General features: G+C 43.4%; 1 protein-coding gene and 1 long non-coding RNA gene across 15 annotated transcripts in view; one reads left to right on the forward strand and one right to left on the reverse strand.

The window, feature by feature from the left end:
- Positions 1–24,597, forward strand: part of LOC109418311 (dual specificity calcium/calmodulin-dependent 3',5'-cyclic nucleotide phosphodiesterase 1) — a 760,467-nt gene that overhangs the window by 387,728 nt on the left and 348,142 nt on the right. The gene's annotated exons all lie outside the window — the stretch shown is intronic.
- LOC134286016 (uncharacterized) lies at positions 2,737–3,673 on the reverse strand. Of its 2 annotated transcripts, XR_009996838.1 has the most exons (5): positions 3,302–3,673; positions 3,146–3,239; positions 3,017–3,090; positions 2,891–2,956; positions 2,737–2,807 (listed from the first exon to the last, which is right to left on the reverse strand). It is a non-coding gene; the product is annotated as an uncharacterized LOC134286016 (long non-coding RNA). The 2 variants fall into 2 exon arrangements; XR_009996837.1 differs by having other exon boundaries at positions 3,146–3,673.

Here is a 24,597-nt window from a genome sequence, read left to right on the forward strand (position 1 = left end):
GAAATCGAAAACCTCTCATCTGTTCACGGCTGTTCGGGCCCGCATGAAGTTGATCTTCAATATTAACTTCTTTTCTTGAAACTTGGTGGTAAAAAAAAAAAAAAAAAAAAACAGCATAATTGTACAACTCCCCCCCCCCCCCCCTCCTTTTCAAAATAAATAGGCCCTGATGAAGATCCCAACCACAGGATCGAAACGTTGGCAATGATCTAAAATAATCAACGCTTTTCTGTGACTGAAAGCCGAAAAATACCAAGTTTTACGTAAACCCAGTCATACCCCGTAGAACTTCTTTTCTTGATCAGCCTAGATAGCTGTGTAGTGTCGGTAGCGATTGTCTCAATTGGCTAAGAATAACACTACGGACCGCCTGTTCCGGTGGTAAGAGTCCACCAACAGGTGACCCCTAATTCATGGTGTGATGCGGCTTCATGCTTACCGTGCCTAGGAATGAATGGCTAGGGGGATCTAATAAAAACCTAATCGCAAACGGAGCCTGTGGAGTACCAGGGCGCCCTCCACAGTATGTTGCCCTTACTGCGCTAACCGGAGCAATGGTGCAGTGGACCTTGTGTTTCTCAGAGACAATCGGCTGCCCTTCTTTAGTCTCACTTGAGGCTAAATAAGGGCGGGATTATGAAGATGTTGTTAATTAGTTTAAATTTTCACCTATATGGTTTCGCATTATGCGATTTACACAGTATATTCTATGTATCCTCACCTTTGGCGTTTTCCTATCGATACCGATCTGGTTTTGTTGGTGCTGTTCTTTGTTGTGCTGTTGTTGCGGAGAGCTTATTCTTGTCTAGTTTGGGTAGTGGCTACGGTTAGGATAGCTCAGATCCATCTTCAGCATGAAAGAACAGCAACAAACAATATTTGCAGACTTATGCAAAATGGTTCAGCCCTAGTGGCTTTGGTCCAAGAACTTTACTTCTGTAAGGGAAATTTTTATCTAGGAAACCTTGTGAACCCGGTGTTTGCTATTTTCAGTAAACATGAAATGGCAAACTCGCGTGTCATGCCTCGAGCCTGTGTGCTAGTCAACAACGCAATAGTTGCTACACTCATCTCTGAACTAACCACCAGAGATGTATGTGCTATCACAATTGATGTATTTATCTGTTGGAAACCTCAACAAGAAATATGTTCGGTTTATGAACCATCCCCTACGAATGCTTTCAAACAAGTCATCGCATACTGCACTTCGTGGCCGTGCGGTTAGCGGCGTCAGTCGTCTAGGCGTTTCGTAAGCCTCGGAGTGCGGGTTCGATTCCCGCTCCAGTCGGGGAAAACTTTTCGTCAAACGGAAAATTCTCCATTGGGCCACTGGGTGTTATGTTGTCCGTTGTCTCGTGTTAGTGTAATGTTCAGTCTGTACAGCCTCTGGCTGAAGACGGTGTAGTGTCTTTTTAAAAGGCCTTCCGCTAATTGCTGACAGTGATGCTAATGCTCACCATATCATCTGGGGCAGCTCAGAAATTAATTTGAGAGGCTCCAGTTTGATAGAGTATTTAAGTAGTACAGATCTTGCATTATTTAACATAGGCAAACGCCCTACCTTCATGGTATCTGCTAGAGAAGAAGTGTTAGACATAACGCTTTGCTCTAGTAGAATTAGTCACGAGCTGACCAATTGGCATGTGTCAGATGAAGAATCTTCATCTGACCATCGTTTCATCTTTTTTGAACATTTAAATGTTTCTTCGCAAACATTGCGTTTCAGGAATCCCCGGTTTACAAACTGGGATCTGTTTACTGATTTGGTTGCTGCCAAATTTCATGGATACTCACCATCTATTGACACTCCAAGTGATTTATATGATGCCGTTGATACTACAACGACCTTCATCATGGAAGCTATTGAAGAAGCATGCCCTCTACGGTCTGTGAAGATCACAAGAGGAACCCCTTGGTGGAACTCTGATCTGGCGAAACTCAGGAAACAATGCAGAAAGAGTTGGAACAAACGACGTTCGGCTGGATCGGAGACTTTCAGGTCGGCCCGCAAGGCCTACAGGAAAGCTCTCCGATCTGCTGAACGATCCGGCTGGAAAAACCTTTGTACAAATGTTTCCAGTTTGAGTGAAGTCAGTCGGTTAAATAAAATCCTTGCGAAATCTGAGGATTTCCGAGTGAACGAACTTCGTTTGCCAAATGGCGATCTGACATCTTCTGATGAGGAAGTTCTGGAATGCTTATTCAGCACACACTTCCCTGGATGTATGGAGATTACATCTTCGGATAAACATGATGTCTTTTCTTGTAGTTACGATTCCCTGGCTTCGGCTCAGAGTATTGTAACTATAGAATCAATTGAGTGGGCTCTTAATAGCTTTGCTCCTTTCAAATCTCCTGGGCAGATGGGATTTATTCTATTTTGCTTCAGAACGGATCTGATCATTTCAAACATGTTTTGAAAAAAATACTTGTTTGCAGTTTTGCCACAGGGTATATTCCCAAATCCTGGCGCGATATTACTGTCACGTTTATTCCGAAAGTGGGTCGTGCGTCGTATGAAGAAGCAAAGAGTTTCAGACCTATCAGTTTGACCTCTTTTCTTCTGAAATGCTTAGAACGCATTGTGGATCATCACATCCGCGATGTTCATCTGGCCAACGTGCCTCTTCATGTGAACCAACATGCCTACCAATCTGGTTAGTACACTGTGACTCTTTTACACAAGGTTGTTTACGATATCGAGAAAGCATTCGCTCAAAAGCAGTCTTGTCTGGGTGTTCGGGTCGGAATTTCGGATCAACAAACCGTTTTTGAAAATCAGCCGTTTTACGTTATGGCAGATCAAACTGTAATTCAATAAACAATTATTCGCGTCAGTAATCATACAGTTTAAATGGGTAAAATTATGAAAAGTTCATGTAAAACTCACAATTTTAGTTTGATTTTCCTCCTTCCTGGCTTTCCTTCCTACTTTCCGAAGGGGCAACGCAACCACCTATTAAATTATTTACCTATGTCTTATTTCATTTAAACTTTAGTAAATATCTCAACTTACAAATTTTGGCCACAGTAAGCGCAATTTTCTACACTGTGCCGTTGGATCTGTCCCGTCGTGTGCGTCTTCCTAATCTACCAGATCAATCAATTATATTTCTATCCACATCACTATCGTTCACTTTGTTACCTTATCCGAGCGGAGTCTCTGTCCTACCGATGTTTTTCTGTCCTGCCTGTCTGTGCCTTGGAATTCGCTTCGATTCACCGCAGCTCAGCAATTACTACGGATTGGGATAACATGTAAATAGTGGTCCTTTGAACCACACAATTTTGTCTCACTTACAATCTCCTGGTGTTGAAACGGGTCTACCACCTTGTGTGATTCTAACACTCACGGAACTAATTCGAAATGGAGCTAATCTCCAACCAAATTCAACTAATAGAAACTCGCGCACTTTCGTCTTCACTCTTATCAAACTTCTATTTACAAGGATTTCATTTTATTACGCTACTTCTTATGTTATTATTTACAGTTTTAGGTTGACGTCTTTCCTTCTTACTCACTCCTGACATTTATGCTCCTGTCATTTTGACGTCTGTCAACCGACACTTACCAAATGCCTCATCGACCGAACGCATATCTTGTGGCAACCGGCACTCATGCAGTGCTGCCAGAACACTGGGTGTTTTCTTAGATATCGAGGGTGCCTTTGACAACGTGCCTTTCGATGCCATATTGGAAGCCGCACGGAGTCATGGTATATCTCCAATGATTTCCAATTGGATTCACCAAATGCTCAAAAACCGATATTTCTTCTCGACATTGTGTCTAGCAGGAATAAGGAAATGGAGTGTTTGTGGATACCCCCAAGGTGGAATCTTATCACCGCTTTTGTGGAATTTCGTAGCAGATACGCTATTGAGGCAACTCAATAATAGCGGTTTTCCTACTTATGGTTTTGCCGACGACTACCTAGCATTGTTAGTTAGTATGTGTATCACCACCCTTTTTGACCTGATGCAAAGCGTCCTTCAGGTAGTTGAGGGTTGGTGTCGCCAATATGGCCTTTCGTTTAATCCGAGTAAAACATCTATTGTTCTTTTCACGGAAAGGCGAAACCGTAATGGCGTTCGACCTTTGCGTCTCTTTGATTCTGAAATCGAAGTGACTGAACAGGTAAAGTACGTTGGAATTATTCTTGATTCCATGCTTTCCTGGACACCTCACATTGAGTTCAGTATCAAGAAAGCTTGTATGGCCTTCGGGCAATGCCGGCGAACCTTTGGTACAACTTTGGGTCTAAAACCCAAGTATATCAAATGGATCTACACAACTGTTATTCGGCCAATATTGGCCCATAGATGTATTGTGTGGTGGCAAAAAGGCGAAGTGAGAACGGTCCAATCAAAATTTGGCCATCTCCAAAGGATGTGCTTAATGGCGATGTCTGGAGCGTTCTCTTCAACTCCCACGGCAGCGCTCGAAGTTCTCTTTGAAGTTGCCCCACTACACATTCATCTCAAACAAGAAGCACTTTCTTGCACTACGGGTACTCGGTCTACTTGAGGAAACTCCTGTGAACCGCAGATCAACACACACCTCGTTGTTTCCACTTTTGGTGAATTGGGACAAAATTGTACTTGCTCCTAGTGATTCTACAATTGCTTGTAATTTTCCATATAGGACATTTTCCACGAAATTTCCTTCCCGGGAAGAGTGGATATCTGGTTATCTGGAAAGAAGTATTTCAGACGGCATCGTATGTTACACTGATGGCTCCCTTCTCGACGGTCAAGCAGGTGCTGGTGTTTATTCTCGTGAGCTGATGCTGTATCAGTCTTACTCACTTGGTAGACACTGCACCGTTTTTCAGGCCGAAATCTTTGCTCTTATGTGAGGAGTGCAATCAGCATTTTAGCAGCACGTAATGGGCAAAGTAATATACTTCTGTTTAGATAGCCAGGCTGCTATTAAAGCACTTGCTTCGGCCAACTCCAGGTCGAAGAAGATAGTTATCGCTTGTCGAACTCAAATCGAGGAGCTGAATTCAGTAAACGCTGTTCACCTTGTATGGGTACCCGAGCAAAGTCTGATAGCAAATTGAAAACTAATTTTGATGTTGTGATATTGCAAATTTTGATAACTCAGGTTGTTGTCGTTTTGGTCGTTTTAACGGTTAAAACATCAAAAATGAGAGCAGAAAAATGTTCCTGTGACAGCAGGTTGAAAACCATTCCTGCTATCGATGATAGCAAATTGATAACTATTTTTGTTATCAGCGCAAGAAAAATGAAAAATCGTTAAATGTAGAGTTTTTCGGTTGATATCAAATCCTAAATACAATAATACAATTGCACTAATGATATATCCCTAGAATTACTTCACATAGTTTACTAAAAGATTTAAAAATTATTGTAACACTGTATATTTACATTATTTTAAAATGACAGCAAACTGAAAGCAAAATTTTAAATCAAATTAAGTAATGATAAAATGATATCAAAATGTGATATCAATTTGTTGCTGAATACAAATCATGTTTTCGATTTGCTGTAGTTTTGTTGTTGGACTTTGCTCGGGTACCTGGCCATTCTTCCATCGCTAGAAATGAATTGGCTGATGAGTTAGCTCGCACTGGAGCATCACATGACTTCACTGGCCCTAAGCCAGCTATTCCGATATCCAAGTGTCGGGTAGAGCTTCAGATTCACACCTGGGCTGCTACTCAACACAGACAGTACTGGAATAATTTGGAGTCATATCGTCAAACCAAATTGTATTGTACTGAGTCATCTCCAAGGATGGCGAAGTATCTTACAAATCTGTCAAAGCAGAATTGCAACATTCTGGTCAAGGCATTGACAGGCCACTGTCGACTCAGCTATCACATGGCGAATATTCAGCAAGCTGATTCATTTGCATGTGATAGCTGTGAATCCTATTTTGGAACTTCGTATCATTTGATATGTAACTGTCCAGTTTTTGCGCAATTGCGTTTCCGAGTATTCGGTAAACACTAATTAAGTGAAACTGACTTCAGAGACCTGAATATTCAGGATATTCTGTTGTTCTTAACCCGCTGTGGTAAAGAGCTCTAGGCTCTCTTTTGCTTTATGCGTTATTAAAGTGCCCTTTTCAGGGCGCAGTTTGAATCCATTGTGGTACGCTTATGCGTTAGTATCCTCTTCCAGGGTACTTTTCCTATTTCCCTACCTGTCCTTATCCCCATACTTATCCTTATTTCCTTCCTTTTCCCTCAGGTAGATGATGAAATAGGCTATTAGTTTGGCGATGGCACAAATGTCCCAAATGGAGGATAACGTGCCTCTGGAGCCGGCCTTCTGATACCTGATATAATCGAGATTTATGGTCTAGTTATATTCATCAGTGAAAATTGTCAATGTCAAAATAATGAATGAATAAGAGAGGAAAAATGAAATTTATTTCATGCCTCAGTTTGGAATTCTCAAAATTCACGACGTTTGTACTCATTAAAAAAGAAAATTTTAAACTCTGGTTCTGGAACCAATCGATTAAAGAACGCAAATAGTAGTGCGATGTTCTCCAAGACAGTAGGTACCTACGTATTAGTAAATTTTGAAAATGGCTCACAACATAATTCGTCACAAGCTAAGAAAGATATTCATTACAATATCCTGAAAATGCACCAAAAATTAGCCCGCGACCCACCAGTGGATCGCGTCACATGGTTTGAGAAACGCTGGGTTAAGTGTTTAATGATGTCGATGATATCTATGACATTGGACAGTATTCAAGGATAACCTATCTTATTATAGAACCACTGTTATTTGTTTGAACTTTAATCTTTCAATCTCAATTTGTTTTCTGTTCTTCCATTATTTTACTTGAAAGCAAGCTAACTTATTTCTTGATAACCCAAACGAAATTGAGTCATTATTCAGAGCTGTCGAATTGGAAGAACATAGGGATTTTGAACTTCGTCAGGGTTTTGCAATTCTTGTTCCCATGTGAAAAAAAAATTGGCAGATGTCATCTTAAAAGCACAGCAAGACGCCAATAAACTCCTAATCCCATTCCACGCCTGATTGGATCGTAGCTTTTCCTAATTCTCTTGATAGCAACCGCACCATAACAACTGCTTGCTCGAGTTGTCCAATTGAAGCAGGATTTATCTTTTAAGATATTTACACGATAAAATCGATAATGTAAGCCAGCAGTAGAAAGCAGTAAAGCAGTCGAATAAACCACTCGATATAGTTGGTTAGCATCGTCTCTCGAATATTTGGTGTTGAAAGACAAAAAAAAGTCATGGACATTGAATTATTGTTATTGACACTGCGTTTGTTTATATATAAGATGCGGAGGTGAAACACCATTCCATTCGATTCTTTTCCAGCTATCGCTATATACATTTCGATAATAAAAACGTTCTGACATGATACGATTTCCACGAAATTTTAACTCCATCTGCCGCACAGAGTGACACCGGATTCGCTTTCGATAGACTCCCCGCCCATAGCTTGCGTGATTTGATGTGGTGGTGCGGTGGCACAGCAGACATCGAACCAATAAAGCGAGCATAATGGAAAACGATTTGACATTTTTTTTTTTCTTGTGAGGACGACGACGGTTGGTCGGGCCATTTCACAGCACTGCGCAATGAATCCCTAATGACTTCAGAAAGCAAAAAGTTGTTCTTTCAGTCGTGTATAACGGGACTCGGATGGGGTGGGCGGGGTAGGTCATCTTTTGGATCCCATAATTCGTTGGAAGTTGAGGAAGATTTGGAAAAATTTTCTTTTCGACTTTTCTTTGCAGTTCGACCAATCTTCAATTGAGTTATGCTTTGGCTTTTGGAATGTCATATTGAAGTTTGTATTTTGCTTGAACTAGTAAGTGTTCAAGTTGAATCCACTACCATAACCACATTATTTCTTACCGATGGAAACTTATCATACACCTACATTATTCGATCATGATTATTTGAACTGCAAAGTTCTATAGGTGCAAATTCACAGTTACAAAACATAATCATGAAACTTCTTCTTCTTCTTCACTGCCTCTCTTCAACTTAGTGTTGTTTGAGCACTTCCACAGTTATTAATTGAAGGGCTTTCTTTGCCTGCCATTGCATGAATTTGTACATTGTGTGGCAAGTTCAATGATACTCTATGCCCAGGGAGTCGAGAAAATGTTCCCGACCGGAACGGGAATTGAACCCGCCGTCTCCGGATAGGCAATCCATAGCCTTAACCACAAGGCTATCTGGAGACCCCTAGTGTTCGGTTGGTATAGATAAATAGTTCAGGGAAAATTTGCCATGAAAAAAAATCAAAATTTGCCAAATTGTCTATTACTGCCAAGGTTGCTAAAATATAAAAGAAAACATACTTAAAATAATAGGAAATACTCGTAGGAAATATCATGAAAAGTTTATAATTGAGCACCCCTTGGTTTTTACTTACATGCTTGCCTTTTTGAATGACAGAGATGATATCTCATAATGCAGACTTTACTGTAAAGTCTTGAGTACAGAAAAAGAAACAGAGGAACACGAAGAAAAGAACAGAACCGTAAACCCTGATGAACCTGGACGGCACAAAAATGGTATCTTTCCGATTGAATAAATTGCCGCAAATCCGGTTGGTTTCGTCTGGTACCTTCTCGTTACAGCAGGCCACGTTTCTACCTACAAATTGCCTCCGGCGTGCTCTGACGAAGCGGAGACTATATGAGATGAGGGAATCCGCTCTACCACAGAGCAGCGGTACGCCAAACAAATGCGAAAGAAACTCTCAGAAGACCGTAACGGAAAATTGTGGAAAAGCACAAAAGTGTCATCGTATCTGGGTTCTAGATTTTCCTTTTTTTTCTTGCGTGAAATGTTCACATGGGTGATGGGTACCAGCTCGCTACAATCGATTTGCCGTGTACGTGTTTCATGACGTTATCAGAAGTGGAACGACCCAAGCATGTCGACCAACATTGGTGATGACCCTGGTATCGCTTATTGTGGGTGGGTCGTAACCATCATTGCTAGAGGGCGTACATATTGCTGTATCTCTGTAACGGGTAAAGGATCGCTTAAAAAATTACAACTGAAGTATATGGTCCACTTCTGGCAGAGTGTCCCATTTAGGAAAAGTTTCATTCGTATGTTGTACGACATGGCACAGAAGACACAACAACCGGAAACAGTATAAAAGTGGTTCGGTTTGGTTTACCCACCGGGCACGAGAAAGCCACAACCATTGCCCGCAGTTTGACGAACAGGCAGACGACTGACGACGACGTGCGAGAAATCTAAATGGACGGTTTCGATTGCGGGCACCACTGCTGCTGTCAAGAACACACTAAAACACGGGTAGCGTGGGGTTAGAGTACTGGACCACGTCAGTTTTCACATGTAACTTAGTCGATTTTATTCCATTTGACTTTAAATTTTGTACACGGCTGGATACTGGACTCATATACAAAAACACCAATCAATCGGTATTAAATTGAGTGATTTTTTACGTATTTCACAGCTCACGTTATTGTCAGCTGTTTGCAAGGAACTGAGGTAGAAGAATTCTTCTACCACATCGAAAGTATCTATTTGTAACGTTCCACGTTCTGTCGGATCCCTTGCTGCAGCATTACTGCCCGCGCTGTGATTTGCTCTGGAATAACGTTTGGAATTTTCGTTACAAAGTCCTCCAGAAGTCTCAGCCAACATTTCTCTTCCATGAGTTTCCTTTTCTCCGTAGATTTATTTTTCAAGAAATCCGTACGAGATTTCTTTCTGGAAATCATCCACGGATTCCTTTAGAAATTCATTCAGCGGTTCTACAACAAAATCAAAGGTTGCCCCAGAAATAGGTCCAAGGTTTTCTATAGAAAACTTTCCACAGGCTAATTCAGAATTTTTTACAAAGATTTCTTCAGAAATTCTTCCAGTGATTCATTTGGAAACTTCCCTCAAATTCAAATAAAAACTTCTGCTATGGATTTCTTCTTAATTAATCCAAAGTTTTCTTCAGAACCTATTACAGAAATTTGATTTAAAAATCTACCATGTTTTTTTTTTGGAAACTTGTCCGTTGTTTTTACTGCAATTTTTCCAGAGAATATTCTGGAGGATCTAATGAGGATTTTATTCTACGATTGAAACGGCTACCCAGTCTTTTAATATGGGAAAACGAGGTTAATTATTTGTCCGACGTTTCACTACTGGGGGTTGTGTCACCCCTGAAGATAACACAACACCCCAGTGTCAAAACGTCGGGCAAATAATAAACCTCGTTTTCCCATATTAAAAGACTGCGTAGCCGTTTAAATCGTAGACTTTCAGAGAATCTTTATGAAATTTCGCCAAGGTTTCCTTCAGATATCCACTTATGAATTTCTCAAAAAAATGTACGAAGAATTCTTTTTAGGTTGATTTCGATTAGTTCCTTTTAAAATCTCACCAGAAATTACTTTTTTTATACCAGGAATTCTTCCAGGGATTCGTGTGAAAAATGAATCGGAAATTGCTCCTGGAATTCCTTTTCAATTTGCTACAGGTATTCCTTTGGAAATGCTTTCAATGGTTCTTGTATAAATTCTTCCAGCGGTTTCTTCAGAAAGTTTACCAGAAATTCGTGCTGGTATTTCTTCAGAAAGTTCACCGGAGGTTTGTTCAGAAACCACACTAGGGGTTCCATTGAAAATTCCCATATGATTGCGTTTAGGATTTTCTTCAGATTTATCCAGAAAATCCTGCAGAAATTCCTTCGAAGCTTCCAGGAAGCTTCAGAAGCTTATATTGAGATTTCTTCAAAATTTCTTACAGATATTCCTCCATTTCGACCATATTCCAACATTTCGAATACAATTATCTATGCGTTCTGACAGGTATTCCTACGGGGTTATTTTTTTAGAAATTCATTTACAGATTACTCCAGGATTACTCCAATAATTCTACTAATGGTTCCCTATGAATTCCTCAATATTTTTTTCTCGGAATTTCACCAAGGGTTTCTCGAGAAATTTCTCTAGAGATTCCTTCGAGAATTTCTGCAGATATTTCTCCAGTGATTCCTTCGAAAGTTATTCTTAAAATTTCTACAGGGATTGTCAAAGCTTCCTTCAGAGACTCTTCCAGAAATTCCCGCTGTGAATCATTTTTCAGGATTTTATCAAGGGATTTCTTCAAAAGTTTCTCTAAGTTATTTCTAAGGAATTTCTTTAAAACAATGTAAGAGAGTTTTTGGGGAAATTGCAAAGAAAATCATCTGGAAAAATTCGTGCAATATTACTAATGTTCGAAGAAATACGTGTAAGAATACAAGCATGATTTTATGTAGCAAATATTGAAGGAATTTGACATAGAAACCCTTAACGAATCTCAGGAGGGATTTCTGAGGAAACTCGATAATGAGTTACAAACAAGATACAACTTTTGAGAAATTTCTTGGGAAACTCTTGAGCACGTGCCTAGAAAAATTTCTGAAGCGAATTTTTGATAGAATATTTTAAGAAATTTTCCTAAGAAATGCATGGACAGAGATGCATTCTGAAGGGATATTAAGCCCAACTAACAATCGCAATCCTCAAACAAGCATGCATGCTGAATTATTGCTTTATAATAGTTATGATAGCTGAACTAAAATTATGCTGCATATATTACAGTACAAATGCTTTTTTCAACTGCAAAAGTAGCCAATGTTCAACCTGTGGAGCTTAGAACGTGCATTGGAAGTGTAGTCGAATAACAATGCAGATTCAGTACCACACACAACCTTCAGTATCGGTATTAACAATGATCATTTAAAACACTTTTCAAGAGTTTAACAAGTTTTGTGTTCGACTTACAGTCATTCCTTTACAAAATAGTTTGACAATCAATTTTTCTGCTTCTTGTTCAGTTCTGGTACAAATTAACACATGTTACTGTATAATGTGTTTGTCACAAGTCATATAAGCGCTTTCGTTCCATCATACTTTGACTCAGAATACAGAATGAAAAACACGTGTTTTTACTGAACATCAGCTGTATTAATGTGTGGCTCAGTTGTTATCCATAATGTTGTGCTAATTCACCACTGCTGAACAGGAGTCGAAGTGTAGATATTATTAAACCACGGGAAGTTTATGTTTTGATTTGAGTGTTTTAATTGATCATCTCTAGGATGGCGCAGATAGGAATGCATGCGGCTGGCAATCAACGGGTCTCGAGTTCGAATCTTGATTTATGAGAATTTATGTGTAGTTATTATTCCAACGTGTTTTTAATTGTTTTTTTTTCCTTGACCCGATGTAAAGCTAAAGCTAATATGTTATCGTATTGCTAATAAATTACAATTACAATTACAATTCCCAGTAAACCACACTATCGTATATGAATGTATAGGCAAAATCACAATTGAATACATCAAATCTCAAATTCATATATCTAGACGAACATTTGAAAAGGGCCTATCTGCTTTGCGTAAACAAACATGTTTTTGTCTCTGTAGGGCCTATCTGCATCCACCCACGCACATCAACACCCTTATCAGAAAGAGTGTTCTTCAAGCTATCTGTTAAGGGTGTTGATGTGCGTGGGTGGATGCAGTTGGGCCCTACAGAGACAGAAACATGTTTGTTTACAAAAATCAGATAGGCCCTTTTCAAATGTTCGTCTAGATATGATGTCTAAATCACGCTGCAACAGTGACGAAAAAACTTGTATCTAAATCAGCAATGCGATTTTCGAACGACTTTGTTTGTTTAGTCAAAATAAATCACTAGCGATGCTGTTTATTTGAACTCGCTACAACTTTGCATTTGAAAAACCAAGAAAAATAAATCAACAATTCGACAAAACTTACATGTTCAATGCGCTTCCAGAATCCGAAACGGATCACGTAATCTCTTGACGTACTTCTGGAATCCCTCCTTGCCATCCAATTTCCACAGCGTTGCGTTTCGTATTTGCACCGCACACTGATAATCTCACGGAATCATTCCCAATAAGTGGTCACCTTGTCCGTGACGCAATCAGGATATTCTTCGGTTCCTTTTCAGTTTTTGCACCAAGAAAATGCTAAAACTGCCCCGAATTCTACACAATGCTATCAACATGTTAACATTTTTCCGCTATATTTCGCCACTCAAACACCGCCTGTTACCTACAGCCTAGGTCCTAGACAGCAGAACCAACTTGGCCGGACTATGCACACCACCTTTCTTGTTGAGAATTAACTTATGCGGTGTCGGAAAACTATCATAAACCGGCTGGTCAATCGATTCATCATGCAGCAGGACGACAGCACAACAATCTTCATAATTTGCTTCGACAGCGGCTTCCCGATTCACTGGCTTGGCACCTAACAGTTTGGCAATGTCCCTCGGTTAAAAAATTGCATGGAACACGGTACACTTAAGTACTGGCTACTAATTTGATGACGATCGTCCCGCGAGGTCGATTCAGCCGGGGTTTTCGCTTTACTACTTCGATTCCGAACCGATCGCGTTTTAGTATTTGTTTTGACTGACGAACGGGCGCAAGCAAATTAATTGCATTTGACAGATCTGATATCTGGACAGACAAGTGATGAACAAAATCGCACCGACTTAGTAAAAATTGCATTTACCAATTACTGTGTAGCGTTACGAGGATCGGTCCCAGTGAAAAACAAAACGATCGAAATTTCAGCACTTTACAAGAAAGTGTAGTTAGTTCAGCGGTATGGGACCTGATTCTTAATCACGAGGTTTTATGTCCGAGCCTGGCAGCACATTTTTTTTTATTTTCATCTATAATGGTGGATCGTAGTATTGATCATAGAAAGTCGAAAGAAATCGCCAAAAGTATCTATATGGCCTCCACTTTGGTGCGCATATAGCAGTTTCATGCATCTTATACGAGTGAATTGGTTTTTATATTGCGATGTATATGGTAAATTATATGGCCCAAAATGTTTACTGGGTTATTTCATAATAGTTGTTCATAGCCTTAGTGCCAGTCATAAACTCTAGCGGAAATCGAAGAATTTTGCATTTTATTTATCTTTAATCATTTTTGCCGAAGCTGAATAACAGCTTTACTATATAATTGTTAGACACTTTCAACAACAAACAGTTCAGTTGGTACACAACACTATGGTTTATAATTTCCCCAAATTTGTGTGAACAAAACCCGAAGAAAGGTTGTACCTGAAAATTAACCCATGTAATATTCAGCATCATGCTGAATTAATTCGTCATAAAGGTGCTTGTTAAATAAGTGATTGTTAGTTGGGAGAGGCATCTTGAAAGGAGTTCTTGCTGGAATCATTCCAAGAAATCTTGCGAGAATCTTCTTTCTGTAAACATTCCAGTTCCAAGTGAGCTGATAAATGTGCATAAGCAGTGTCTACGTCCCTTCCAAAATTATTGCAAAAATTCGCCTAAAATGCATATGTGTAGAAATGCTACAAGAAGCTCCAAAAAAATTGTGGCACTAGTTATAAAACATAACAAAAAACGATAGACAGCTTTACCCTTAAAAAAGGTCAAATAAATTAGACCGAAATGTCGGGCAATGCTAATTTAATCGTTTGGATTCCCTAGACTGAGAAAACCAAAATCTCCAAAACATTGAACTTCCAGTCGGAAATGTTACGCATTTCACTAAATTTTTAGTAAATTTTGAAAAAAAACCCATAAGAATTTCTGGCGGTGTCTCTGTAGGTAATTGGCTTCTTTAGCGGTGTTGAGCTAATTCCATATTCTGAATCTGCATGCGAAACTGAGCCGAAATTCACATTTTCATTATTTTTGGTGCCCGGGAACCTATTTAAAAATCAATTCGAAGTTTGTATGGTAGCGATTTGTCGAATCACCCCTCGTCGCATTTTGTACTGGTTGGAGCTGTCAAACAGTTACCCAGCTGTTAAAAGGTGATTTCAAAAAATTTTTTTGAAATCGATTTAAGGTACCTAAAATAAAATAAAGTTCTAAAAATCTGGAAAAAAATTAGAGTGGCTCAGAAAAAGGTGCTCTTTCGTATAAAATCAAAAAATCGATACATTTTTCTTAATTTAAAAACCCAATTCTAAAGAATTTTCTATAAATTTTTAGTTCTTGCTGAACTTCTGGAATTCAAGAGTGTCCCTTCCGCGATAATTACAGGAAAATTTTGTGAAATTATAATGCATGGGTTTTCCCGGAATTCTAAATTAAGCATAATAGTGAATTAATTTCCTTGAAGACATACCTACTGGGCGCTGGAATTTGGAAACCTTGATTACCCAGCACTGATTTTCTCCACTACGAAGATGGGAAGAAATAAAGGGGAAGGGATGATATATATTTATCAAGTATGTAATGCGGCAGCGTTATTAACCTTCTAATACCCAACCCCGCCTTTAGACGGGGTATAGTTTGAGCATTTTTGTAATTTTTGTTTAGTGAGAAGTCAAAATTTTTATATTTTTGGCTGATATTTAGGACTGTTTTGTATATCTCAAAATGGTTTTTGGTGTATTTTAAAACGTATTTATATTTTTTAAAAATCATTTAAAAATTGATGTTTTAGTCACCTTCTAGAAGTCATTGTTTATTTTATATTGAATCGCTACAATTAACATATTTTAAATTTTTCCCAAATCATTCTATCCTAGTTTTATAGTTTAAAGGGATCGAATACACTCTTAAATTATTTTCCTTAAAATTACACGGAAAATAAAATTTCCTATGAAAAAAATTTAAAATAAAAATATTTCAACAATAATCATAAAATCTCAAAATGTTTTCATCTCAAAAAATCCGTACCCCAAATAGGCTTCCAGGAAAAATATAAAACTGTGTGGATGTTCAAAAATAAAAATTAGAAAAATCAAAAACTGAAATTCACGAAATCGAGATTTAAAAAGAATCATCTTCCAAAACATGTTTAAATCGATTCTAGATGACGAAAAATGATATTTAGATCAAAATCAAAAATTTGGGTATTAGAGGGTTAACTGAACAAGCTATTATGAGTTTGTTATTTTTAAAAGCTTTACATAATTTACTGCTTTGGGATGTTTCATACCAACCAAATTACTCAGAAGAGCAAAACTTCAAATCTACACTCGTGAGAGTAGGCCATAACGTTATACAGAGTTACGTTGCATAATCAGCTATTTTTTTTAATGTAAAACATATTACGTTTAATATGATGTAGCAGTTTAGATTTTTTGCTGGCTTTATTTTTCAGCTGCGTTTCAGAAATACATTTTTTTTAAGTTATCCTAACTCAAACCTATCAGAAGGACGGCTCCAGAGGTACGTTATGCTTCATTTGGGACTGTTTATACGTAGTTGAATTCTGTCGCACCCTAATACCAAATTAGCATAGGTTCCACATAAGAGAATTTCTCTCAGTATCTCTTGTCTTCCGATCAACCTACATCTCATTAGATGTAGGTTCAAGCTATACATTGTAATGCAAGATAGTCAGTTATCTCGCATTCGACCGTGCGCGCGTACTTATCGTTCACTGCGACCGTGTTTGAAGAACGCAATAAAGTCATTACGGTTGTATCATACCAGTTCGTTTCCGCACAATAAAGTGTTTTCATTATATACCGCGGGTCGAGTTCAGTTCCTATTCCGAAATCCGTTCGAAGTGGGATCCTGTCGGAACATTTTTTGGTCCTTCGAACCGGATTTCGGGGACTTAGTGACGTGCAAAAGTGACCGAAACCCAGTGACCTATGGACTGTGAACAGTCAGTGAAAAGCACACATGGACTGAACTTTGACCTGGTGAAGAAGGTCCAGTGCGTGTGAACGAGGTTCAGTGACCTGCATGCGAAGAGCAGTGAACCCAAGCGATCCAGTTTATTAGTGTGACGGTGATAGCAGTTTTACCCAGCCGAGCAATTGTTCCCGTTTGGCTGCGACGACGCCGGCTGCGGGGCACCTGCATCAGCGGCAGTTCGATCGAGAGGACGACGACGACGACGACGACAATAACGCCGAGGCTGCTGAAACTGAAACCGGGGAAGTAGATTTTTGCATGTTCTGTCTCATTGTGGTGGCTTGCATGATACGCTACCGAATATTGCATGTGGTGATTGAAAGGCAATAAAGTCGATTAGAGCCTATGCGAGTTTGTTTTTGAGTGGGATCGAGCCCCTGCATCAATGCAATTATCCCCCGGGTGGGTCGGTTCGGTTGGTCTTGGAATTGTTGGCAATTTCGTCAGTTGGTTGTTGTCTGCTTTGGTTTGTCCTCTCTTGCTGTCAATAACGGTCGTCTGTCTGCTATTTCGCGAGGTCGCGCGGGACGTCGAGTCGATTGTGGATGTTTTTTTGAAAAATCAGTGCACAGTGGAAGTGATTCAGTATCAGTGGCAGTGCAGTGTTTGATTACTTTTTCATTGAGTGCGGTGGTGAATCTGTGATCAGTGACCATGACGAACGATCTTCGTGAGCTGGAGAAGCAGGATCGCAACATCCGGAAGACGTTGGAAGGGATGCAGTATTTCGTCGAGCATTACAGTCCTGACCTAGTCGATCAAGTGGCGATTCGTCTTCAGCGATTGGAGGAAGTTTTTCAGGAGTTCCATGCGGTTCGTCGAAAGATAGAGCTGTTAACAGAAGATGTGTTCTCCGAAGACGAAGAAGAGGTGGACCAGAAGGAAACCAAGGAACAGCGAAAGGCTCGTATTGCCGGCGTAATCCAAGCGAGGGAAGAAGCGAACGTTAAGATCATGATGAAGATCGAGAACGTCTACTACAAAATCAAGGCTGCCCTCACCCGATTGCTACCCAAACCGACCTCCGTTGCTGCGGTGTCCGGTGGTCAACCCATACCAGCAGCCGCTCCAGCTGTTTCGAGAGTGAAGCTCCCAGAAATTCGACTGCCGAGCTTCGGTGGACAGCTGAGAGAGTGGGTCACCTTCCGTGACTCGTTCCGTAGCTTGATTCACAACAACCAACAGTTGTCAGCTATGGACAAGTTTACGTATCTGCGATCGTCGTTAACCGGAGAGGCTCTCCAGGAAATCAACTCTGTGGAGATGACCGAAGCGAACTACGACGTAGCCTGGGTAGCATTGGAGCGCAGGTACGAGAACAAGAAGCTGATCGTCAAGGCCCATTTGGATTCGCTGTTCTCGGCCGAGGTGATGAAGAAGGAGAGCTATGAGTCGCTGAGCAAGCTGATCGGCGACTTTGAGAAGAACCTGTTGATGCTGGACAAGATAGGAGAGAACACGGCGAATTGGAGCACCATCCTGGTGTACATGATCTGCTCGCGATTAGATCCGGTCACTCTCAGACAATGGGAGGCACACCACAAATCAAATGCGGTTCCGACGTACGCGAATTTGATCCAGTTCCTTCGTGAGCACTGTTCTGTACTCCAGTCAATTGCGCCGAGTAATTCCATTCCTGTCCAAGAAAAGCGGTCGAAGGTTGGCGTGAGCAATGCAGCAGTTCAGTCGTGGAACAAGTGCCTCTTCTGTGGAGAATCGTTCCATTCTGCATTCCGTTGCTTCAAGTTCCTGAAGATGAAGGTTCCAGAACGTCTCGACGTGGCTCGGCGGAGTAAAGTTTGCTTGAACTGTCTAACTGCTGGACATTATGCGAAGTCGTGTACGAAGGGCTGCTGTCATCACTGCCAGCAGAAACATCATTCCCTGTTGCACACTGATTCAAACCAGCAGTCACCCCCACCTGTCAAATCCTCCGTCCCGTCGCAGAAGAAACCTCCATCGTCAAACCAGCAGCAACACCAAACACAACCACACACCAGTAGCCATTCCACACCAACCCAGACCATTACACCGTCCACAAGCGCTCTCCCTGTTACTCACTTGCCAAACACTCAACCACTGCACACCACAAATCAGACATGCACAAGCCAGAACTCCGTTTCCCTCTCAGTGAGCAACCGTACCGGAGATGTCCTTCTCTCCACTGCCGTGGTCTCTGTCAAGGACCAGTACGGTGCGACACGACTAGCCAGAGCTTTGCTAGACTCGTGCTCGAAGTTCTGTTTTATGACCACCAATTTCAGTCAAAAACTGAAACTTCGCGGATTTCCCGATCACTTGACTGTTCAAGGAATCGGAGGTTCCAATTCAGTATCCCGAAGACGAGTAAACGCTCGGATCCTTCCCCGGTCCGGTGATATTTCGTCCTACAACGAGGACATGTCGTTCTACATTTTACCGGAGTTGACAGCCACCCTGCCAGTCCAAAGGGTCAGCGTCGGTCAATGGAAGCCGCCATCCAGCATCGTGTTGGCCGATCCACAGTTCTGTGAGCCCGAGCAGATCGACATCATCATCGGTGCCGAGTATTTCTACGATCTTCTCACCGAAGGACGAAGCAAGATTAGCGAGGAGGGACCAACTCTGCAGAATACTGTCTTCGGTTGGATTGTTTCAGGACGCATTCCTGATCAACCAGTGAGTCCAACGCAAGCAGTTTCGTTTTCGTGCACGCTAGCGGACATCCAGGACCAGCTAGCACGCTTCTGGGAGTTGGAGTCCTGCAAGTCCAGTAGCATCCAGTCGGTAGAAGAATCAACGTGCGAGACCATCTTCGACGAGACAACAACTCGAGATAGCAGTGGCAGATTCATGGTGTCGTTGCCGAAGAAGGAGTTCGTCATGCAGCAGCTTGGCGAGTGTGAAACGATTGCCACTAAACGTTTCTTAGCCTTGGAACGACGACTAGAAGCCAACCCCGAGCTGAAGACTCAGTACCATCAGTTCATCCGAGAATATGAGCAGCTTGGCCATATGAAGCAGGTGGACAGCGAAGATCCAGACTTTCCCATCTACTTCCTTCCGCATCACGCAGTGTTGAAGCCAGACAGTACCACGACGAAACTGCGGGTAGTATTCGACGCATCCTGCAAAACGTCCACAGGAGTCTCGTTAAACGATGCCCTGATGGTCGGACCCGTCGTTCAGGATGACCTGCTGGCGATTCAACTGCGTTTCCGTCTCCACCGAATAGCCGTCGTCGCAGACGTGGAGAAAATGTATCGGATGATCCTCGTCTATCCGTCAGATCAACGGCTCCAGTGCATTCTGTGGAGAGATACTCCGAACGAACCTATCCGCACGTATCAGTTAGCCACAGTAACGTATGGGACAGCATGTGCTCCGTACTTGGCGACCAAGTGTCTGCAACGGCTGGCAGAACTTGAGGTTCGAAGGACCAAAAAATGTTCCGACAGGATCCCACTTCGAACGGATTTCGGAATAGGAACTGAACTCGACCCGCGGTATATAATGAAAACACTTTATTGTGCGGAAACGAACTGGTATGATACAACCGTAATGACTTTATTGCGTTCTTCAAACACGGTCGCAGTGAACGATAAGTACGCGCGCACGGTCGAATGCGAGATCCTCTGGTAACTGATCCAGGAGTGCGCTGGAATTGGAGTTCCATTTTCGCAAAGTGAAACCACCGGAGGAAGCAAGCTCGAGCATTTCGCTGGCTAGCTGCGTAGCGGCTTCAAAGTTATCGGCTCCACTCAGCATATCGTCGACATAGTAATCCTCCTTCATTGCCTTCGCCGCTACAGGATATCTCTCGGCCTCAAGTTCTGCCAGCCGTTGCAGACACTTGGTCGCCAAGTACGGAGCACATGCTGTCCCATACGTTACTGTGGCTAACTGATACGTGCGGATAGGTTCGTTCGGAGTATCTCTCCACAGAATGCACTGGAGCCGTTGATCTGACGGATAGACGAGGATCATCCGATACATTTTCTCCACGTCTGCGACGACGGCTATTCGGTGGAGACGGAAACGCAGTTGAATCGCCAGCAGGTCATCCTGAACGACGGGTCCGACCATCAGGGCATCGTTTAACGAGACTCCTGTGGACGTTTTGCAGGATGCGTCGAATACTACCCGCAGTTTCGTCGTGGTACTGTCTGGCTTCAACACTGCGTGATGCGGAAGGAAGTAGATGGGAAAGTCTGGATCTTCGCTGTCCACCTGCTTCATATGGCCAAGCTGCTCATATTCTCGGATGAACTGATGGTACTGAGTCTTCAGCTCGGGGTTGGCTTCTAGTCGTCGTTCCAAGGCTAAGAAACGTTTAGTGGCAATCGTTTCACACTCGCCAAGCTGCTGCATGACGAACTCCTTCTTCGGCAACGACACCATGAATCTGCCACTGCTATCTCGAGTTGTTGTCTCGTCGAAGATGGTCTCGCACGTTGATTCTTCTACCGACTGGATGCTACTGGACTTGCAGGACTCCAACTCCCAGAAGCGTGCGTCTGTCCTGTCTGTGCTGTGTGTTGTGCACGAACCGGCGGATGCCAGCGACCAACCTGACTAAACTGAACAGAGAATCTCGTCGACCGCCGGCCGGAGCTTGAGCTGGATACTGCGAACACTCCAGTGAAGACACTCGGGCTGCTCTGGGACACCGCTTCAGACAGTTTTCTCTTCCGTTCACCTGTGTGGAACTCAGAGGCACCCATCACCAAGCGAATTGTGCTTGCGGACACAGCTCGTTTATTCGATCCCATCGGCCTGGTGGGACCTGTCATCGTCGCAGCGAAGATATTCGTTCAAGACCTGTGGAAGCAGAAGTGCGACTGGGACGAACCGTTACCCGAAGCATTCCAGAATTTTTGGATCGAGTATAGGAGAAATCTCTCCGCCCTTTCGTCGTTATCGATTCCTCGGTGGGTGGCGTTCAGTACGGATCTGGCTTCCGTTCAGGTTCATGGCTTCTGCGATGCTTCAAACAAGGCGTATGGAGCATGCCTCTACCTCCGCAGTACTACCTTCGGCGGTTCCGTAGAAGTGCGCCTCATCACAGCCAAGTCCAAAGTCGCACCACTCGAAGATCTGAAGCGGAAGAAAAGGGTTCAGACCACTCCCCGGCTGGAACTCTCCGGAGCATTGCTGCTCAGTCACCTATACGAAAAGTTCGTCGCCAGCACAGCAATTCAGCACACCGCCTTCTTTTGGACCGATTCGACGATCGTGATGTACTGGCTCTCGTCGCTGCCGTCACGGTGGCAGATGTTTGTTGCGAATCGTGTGTCGGAAATCCAACACGCCACGAAAGGATGCCCGTGGAACCACGTAGCCGGTGAAGAAAATCCCGCCGATATCATCTCTCGGGGAATGACACCGGCTCAGCTGCAGTACGAAAGGCTGTGGTTCGAGGGACCGCTGTGGCTTCGTCAGGACGCGAGCATCTGGCCGTCCAAGGCTCCAGAAGAGGAAATCGATCCTGCCATACTGGAAGAGAAGAAGGTCGTTGCGCTCCCAGCGACGGCTGAGTCCGTCAGCGAAATATTCAGTCTCCGTTCATCGCTGTTCAGTTTAGTCAGGTTGGTCGCTGGCATCCGCCGGTTCGTGCACAACACACAGCACAGACAGGACAGACGCACAGGGTTTCTGACGTTCCCCGAACACGAGCAGGCCTTGACATTCCTGGTTCAGCTGGCGCAACAAGAAGCCTTTCCCGCTGAGATTGCAGCGTTGAACAAGAACAATCCAGTCAGTCCATCGTCTGCGATAAGCAGGTTGAATCCAGTTCTTGTCAGTGGAATCCTCTGTGTGGGAGGCCGACTAGCCAAGGCGCCAGTGTCAGCGAGTCGGAAACATCCGATGATTTTGAGTCACCATCATCCACTGGCAAGGTTGGTCCTGCACTACTACCACTGCAAGCACTTCCATTCCGGATTGCAGCTTCTCGTGTCTACCGTTCGTGAGCGTTTCTGGATCACGCGCATCAGGAGTCTTGCCAACTCTGTGATACACGAATGCGTTCGTTGCTTCCGAACCAGGCCGAAGGTGCTAGACCAGCTTATGGCCGATCTTCCGTCGGAACGAGTCTCTCCGGCACCTCCATTCCTTAGAGTAGGCGTGGATTATTGCGGACCATTCCTGATCAAATACCCTGTTCGCCGCGCGACTCCCACGAAACATTACGTTGCCATTTTCATCTGCCTCGTTACGAAGGCAGTCCATCTCGAGTTGGCTAGCGATCTTACCAGCGAAGCCTTCCTTGCCGCCTTCAAAAGGTTCGTGGCTCGCAGAGGAAAACCGATCCTGGTCATGTGCGACAACGCCACAAACTTCGTGGGAGCCAAGCGCCAACTGGATGAATTACGACAGCTGTTCATCGACCAAACGTTCCAGGAGGCCATCGTCCGTGGAGCGATCGAGGACGGCATAGAATTCCGCTTCATTCCAGCAAGATCTCCCAACTTCGGTGGTCTTTGGGAGGCCGCCGTGAAGTCCTTCAAGGGTCATTTCAAGCGTACCATCGGCGACCGTGTGCTGCAGTACGACGAGATGATCACCGTGTTGCCTCAAGTTGAAGCGATCCTCAACTCCCGGCCCCTCACGCCGGTCAGTAACGATCCGTCGGACTTCGAAGCGTTGACGCCAGGTCACTTCTTGGTTCAGCGACCGTTGACAGCAGTTCCAGAGCCATCTCTAGAAGATCTGCAGCGGAATCGTCTGTCAATGTGGCAGCAAGCGCAAGACTACGTTCAGCAAATCTGGACCAAGTGGTCCACTCAGTATCTGTCCGATCTCCACAACCGGACCAAATGGACCCGGAAACGGGACAACATCTCCGTTGGGACTCTAGTCCTACTCAAGGAAGACAAGCTTCCGCCACTAAGGTGGAAATTGGGCCGCGTCATTCAGATCCACCCCGGATCAGATGGCAACATACGCGTTGTTACTGTGAAGGCCCAGGACGGCGAGTATCAGAGGGCCATTTCGAAAATTTGCGTCCTTCCGATCCGCGACAACCTGGAGTCTGAGCAGATCTAATCTGCATTCTGTTTGCAATTCTACTGCTTTTTTGAACTGCCAACTCGTTCCAACTTCCTGCCTACCGGAACCGCTTGAGGTCTACAATATTAGTATCCTGTCAGCTGTTGGTCATTCAGTGGCCAGCAATAATCGTATCATTCTGCATGTGTGAAGTCCACGGTGCCGTCCTGTCCGTCATTTTGAAGCGTTCCCGATTATGTCGCCATTTCCATTTGCCAAGGTAGCAGAGGCGTTGCATCCATGCGTTCGTGGTGAAGGAGCATCCATGGCACCTCTCGATCCGCCGGCGACCGCATCATCGGCTCGTCATCGTAGAATGCGTCTGCATCGTCCGCCCTACTGAAGCTCCACCATTGTGCGACCGGGACATCGTCGGTGCTTTGGCACCCGCGGAGGCCAGGAGGCCTCCGCTCCAGGCAAGTCATTTTATGCTTGGGTTATATTGGTGAAAAAGCACCCTGTCATTTTCCAGATAGTTTTTCCGTTTGCTTGCCTGTGGACCGTGGACTCCATCATCCGTTATTCCGTCAACCTGGACACCGCTCGATATATCGACGTTCGATCAGGGATCCGGGACATCGTTGGTGCTTCGGCGCCCGCGGAGGCCAGGAGGCCTCCGCTCCAGGGAAGTCTATTTTGGTTTGGGTTATATAGATGAAAAAGCACCCTCTCATCTTTCAGGATAGCCTTCCCATCGTAGATCCGCGGCATCCGGCCGTGGGACAATCGAATTTCCGTCCGTGGGATTGCCGGCGATCCGTCTGTGGGACAACCGTCCAGCGGATTCGTGTTCGGTCATCCGTGTCAACCAACCACAACCGTGGTAGTCAGTCATCCCGTCCCTCAAGTGCATCCGTGTTGGCAGAACCGTAGAAGAAGCGCAGCAGTGTTCA

The sequence above is a fragment of the Aedes albopictus genome, chromosome 2 (genome assembly GCF_035046485.1).
Source record: "Aedes albopictus strain Foshan chromosome 2, AalbF5, whole genome shotgun sequence".
Lineage (NCBI taxonomy): Eukaryota > Metazoa > Arthropoda > Insecta > Diptera > Culicidae > Aedes > Aedes albopictus.